The following is a 5,000-nucleotide window of genomic DNA, read 5'->3' as shown; positions in this document are numbered from 1 at the left end:
AAAAATAATTTTAATAAATTAAACTTCTTATGCTTGGCTTGTACTGGCCAGGTGCAAGGCAGCTCTGCAAACAAAAGGTTGTCAGTAGAACAAGTCTGCTCACTGCAATTCCCAAATGTTAACATGGTTAATCAAATTTATGCAGCTGGATCAAAGGCAAAAACAAGTACATTCGAAAATCCGAAACATGTACCTGAGCAAGCCATAAAATGTAACATGTTGCTCAGCATAATTTGGCTGAGCAACAAAAAACTGCAGTGCAATGTCCATTTCAGTATTTTCCACACCTAGTAAGTCACTGCTACTAGAAGCACCTAAAAATGCACCACACACACAAACACACACACACACACACACACACACACACACACACACACACACACACTAGCATGCTAGGCAATATAGACAACACATATGCAAGGCATCCACCAATGAAATACTGAATGACCCTGATCACAAATCCAGCCATCCTACTTTCCAAACTAAATTCAAACGAATGTGATAACACAAGCATAAGCAATGACATCTAAAACTTCATGAATAGCATTTCTTCTGCATGTGTATCAGGACATAATTAATTGCAATTCTGCTCAATGACTACAAGAAATATTAAGCTCACTAATAATTATAGAAGAATATTATTTCATAGCTTCATAGGTGTATACTAGGCAAATGACCACTATAGCCCTTAAAAGCCTAGCTGCGCAAATCAAATGTAACCCAAAATTTTGATTTATAGGGGGTGATTTACTGACTGCCTCTTTCCATCAGACCAGAAGTGAATTTTGGATTCCATATCCATTGATCCAAGTTGTGCTTAAACAGGGAGAAGAAGGAACTCTGTTTCACATAGATGGGGTGTCTGTTCCATGCAACAGTAATTCTGAGAAACATCTCTCTCTTTCTCCAACATGTCCTATTTAAGTCACACACTAGTAGTTCTGTGGTATTTCTGTTGTGGATGCGCAAAAGATTCATCAAAACAGGGTCCAGGGATTGTATGTATGCCCGGCAAAAATCATCTCTCAGAAGTCTGTATGATACCAAGTAAAGAGAGAGGGCTTTGATGTAATCAGAGTAGGATATTCTGTGTATTTCCTGTATTCTTTTTTTAAGGAAACTTAGCGGGTGTTCTAGTTGCTGCATGTGTTACTGTTATAGCAAGGATCACAGAGAGCAGTTCTTCCATATTAAACTTACTTCAAGCTTATTTTGACTTCATTTCAGAGTATATTCAGCATACTCCATGAATTAAAGGCGTAATACACACGAAGTAAAAATGCACAGTCTACTGTACTATAATTCTACTCTTTAGCCAAAGACTGGAATGCTCTCCCATTAGAGCAATCCAAAATCCTGCCCACTTCAAAACTTCTCTCCACATTTACCTCATTTCCAACTGGAACTGTTCCAGCTCTCAGCCCCCTTGAAAATATCCCTCAATAAACACACACACACACACACACACACACACACACACACACACACACACACACACCTACTTTCTATACCATGTCTCCTCTACAAATATTTATGCAGTACCACTGTATAATTGTGCCTTTAATCTCAGTACTCCAATTACTGAAAAAATGATATAATATCTCTGTATACATAATTTTACTTATTTTTATTTTATTTTACATTTATTAACCGGGAAAGTCCGACTGGACACATCCATTTTCAGCGGAGGCCCAGGGAGAAAAGCTCCAATAGCATGACAAAGAAATTACAAAAGAATATCCTACAGAGATATAGGTTCCATAGAAACATAAGTTATGTATAGTTTAACAATTCCTTTAGTAAAGTCAGCATACAGCAATCCAATAATAGGGTTTATATAGAATATAAAATATAAAAACAGAAGAACAAATTTTTTTTTCTGTCTAAATTATGAGTACTCTCAATATTTTGTTACAGAAATAATCGGTGATTAAGCTTTACAGAGAAAAGAATTAGGGGACCTTTAGTAGAATCCTTGAACAAGGTACTGGTGCAAATTAACCTAGGGAGTAGCATGAACAAAGCCAATTGTTTGAGAAGTGGGTTCTCAGGAATTTCTTAAATTGAATAGTGGAGGTAGTAGAGGTTATTTGGCTAGGCAGTGAGTTCCAGATTTTGGCAATAGTCCAGGCAAAGAGAGATTTGCCAGCATCATTTTTATGTCTGATAATGCTTATTAGGTTCTGGGAACTAGATCGTAAGGCTCTGGTAGGGATGTGGGGGTTAATTACATTGTGTAGTGCAGGGTTTTTTCTGAAAGGTACAAGAGATTATGCGCTATTGTGAGTTGATTAAACAGAAGTTGAGGTAGCTTGAGCCAAATGAATTGGTTAAGGGCGAAACAGTGGTGGGATTTGATTGAGGTTTCAGTAGCGAACTTGGCTATTTTGTTATAACAAGATTCCATTTTGTTCAGATCAGTCTGGCAGAAATTAGTAAGGATGGGAGAGGCATAGAGAAGGATGGGTAAGAGGAGTTCTTGCAGTAGTAGTTTTGTTATAAAGTGTTTGCTCCTATAGAGAAGTCCTAGTTTTTTTTTATTAACTTTCTTAATGGTTTGTGCTATATGGATGTCAAATTTGTGGTTGTCTATTTCTACACCTAACAGTTTAGTATGTGCAGTTGGAGTGATTTGAATGTCATCTTTGGAGTGAATGGTGAAAGTGTTGTTGAGGGGGGGGAGCATGACCTGGGGCGAAAATAATTAATTTACTTTTTTGGGGCTTAAGAATAAGTTTGATGCTTGTGAACTATGTTTCAGCTAGAGTAAAAGTGTTTTGGGTGAGGGTTTGCAGTTCCATTAAGGTGGGGGTGGCACTTATTAGGGTGGTGTCATCTGCGTATTGTACTACTGATGCTGTGAGTGAGGAGGAATTGATTTGGTTGGTGAATAGTAAGAACAATAGTGGGCCCAAGGATGGATCGTTGAGGGACACCTATGGATACTGGTATTTGCACTGAATGTTATTATAACGCTATTAATGCATTGTCAAGCAATGCTATACTAACTACTGTATGTGCTTAATTTCTATGTTGAACACACTACTTATTGTACAGAGGAGTTTTTCTCCCCAGGCCTACACTGCAAACTGGCTCAGCATGGCCCAGTGGTTAACAAACTGCAAATAAACACAAATACAAGTCCAGATATTGTCTGGCTGCTGGGCCACACCTATGTAAATACTAGCTATGTGGCTAAACCGCATGCTGCACTGCTGTACATTTTTCGTAGTAACCACCAAATCAGATAGCATCACTACAATTTTGGCATATGAATTTCACTAATGATAGTCTTATGCCTTTAATGGATCTGCAGTAACTTGGTGTTCACCAAGGACCTTGCCCATTAATCCAAGTGCAAGTCTGTTCGATTCTTGTCAGAATTCATATTTAAATAAATCAGAATGTGCTTCAAAACATGTATTCTTTAAAATCGACATATACTGATTGCAATAGTTTTATTCAGATTGCATTTCACTGCTCAAGTTTTGTCTACATTTTCTCTAAGTTGATATCTAAATGGAATATATTGCAAAATGTGAACAGAGTTATTGTACAGCTGCTTATTGCATCTAAAAGCACAACATGCATATGGATGTATTAAACTCACTATTTACTTAAAGATGAAAAGTATAAAAGTGGTTGAGAACATAAATCAAAGAATGTGGTCTATTTTATCATAACTACACACTTACTGTGCTTTAATGTTCCCTTATAAAATACAATAAGCAGAACAAAGTTAAAATTTGACAGACAAAAGACAGGGACTTCTGCTGCAGTACAACACATGTGCTTTTACTCCTTTGGATCAGTCATTTTAGCCTGCTTTCTGAAGCAGTCTAGAGTACTCTTGTGAATGAAATGCTAATTGCAGTGATGATTTTTTAACATTAGATGGTACATGCTCTTTTCAAAAGGGAAAGCAACATTGCCAACTCTTACAAAAATAAATCCATACAAACATATGAAGATGCCAAAAGAAAATCACTCACTGTGAGCACTGCAGCTAGCCCCCCATACAATTGCCACTTTACCCTACTGTGTTCTGAGCAAACGTGAGCTTTCTGATGAGTCAAACTGTAACAATGTCAAAGGCATTAAATTCATTTGAGGGGTCTACATCATCTTTCTTATACCAAAAACTCTAGTTAACGTCCTTCCTCTGGCTACCACTCAGGTTCCTCTCTCCTTCCCCTTCGCTTGTTCCTTACCAATACTTTTGTGCTTAAATAACTTTTACCTTTGCCTTGTAAATAAGAATGTCAAGCTTTCCAAGTCTACACATAATCCAGCTCCTCTATCCAGTTTACCAATCTAGTATCTACAGCACGTCTTCTACCAGTCTACTCTCACTCTGCCTAAACGGCCTCCAAAACTGTGGTCAGTACACCTGCTGCCATGCCAGTGCACTAGAATAATATCCTCACACTACACACGGATAGGAACTTCATGGCCTTTGCCAACGACATTTCACACTGCAGTTAGTATTTATTACCCTCGGGTAATCCATCTTCCTTAGGCACCTCAACAGGACCACACATTAGGATAGTTCCCCAATACAAAGTACAATCCATTTTAATTACTCTTGCCACACTAAATCACAACTGCCAACTACCTCACACTGCCAAACATAAGCCATTCTACAGACGAACCATCTGGTGAGCACATAATGTATTTTGTATCATCATCATTAAAAAAATGATCTATTTTACAAACCCAGTGCAACATTAAAGGATATATTAACACAGAACCCAGTTGGAATCAATTAAAAACTTAATGAATCTTCCATTTAACAGTTCCTTCTAACCACAACCACCACCACTTTTCTGATCGAATATAATTTATAGTTAAAACCAGTATGAGAATACAACAAAATGTATCAAATGAAAGGTATAAAAACAAAAACTCAAATCAAAAGTGTTTAGTGTGAATATACTGTACACATTTTTCTTAAGAATCTACTGGTGTGATGAATATCCAATACAACTTGTACAATATTT

General features: G+C 37.2%; 1 protein-coding gene across 1 annotated transcript in view; it reads right to left on the bottom strand.

The window, feature by feature from the left end:
* Positions 1 to 5,000, bottom strand: part of BLZF1 (basic leucine zipper nuclear factor 1) — a 385,310-nt gene that overhangs the window by 301,983 nt on the left and 78,327 nt on the right. The gene's annotated exons all lie outside the window — the stretch shown is intronic.

This window comes from Protopterus annectens, chromosome 5.part0 (genome assembly GCF_019279795.1).
Source record: "Protopterus annectens isolate FY-2018-M chromosome 5.part0, PAN1.0, whole genome shotgun sequence".
Taxonomy (NCBI): Eukaryota; Metazoa; Chordata; order Ceratodontiformes; family Protopteridae; genus Protopterus; species Protopterus annectens.
This window is presented reverse-complemented; position numbering and strand designations above follow the sequence as displayed.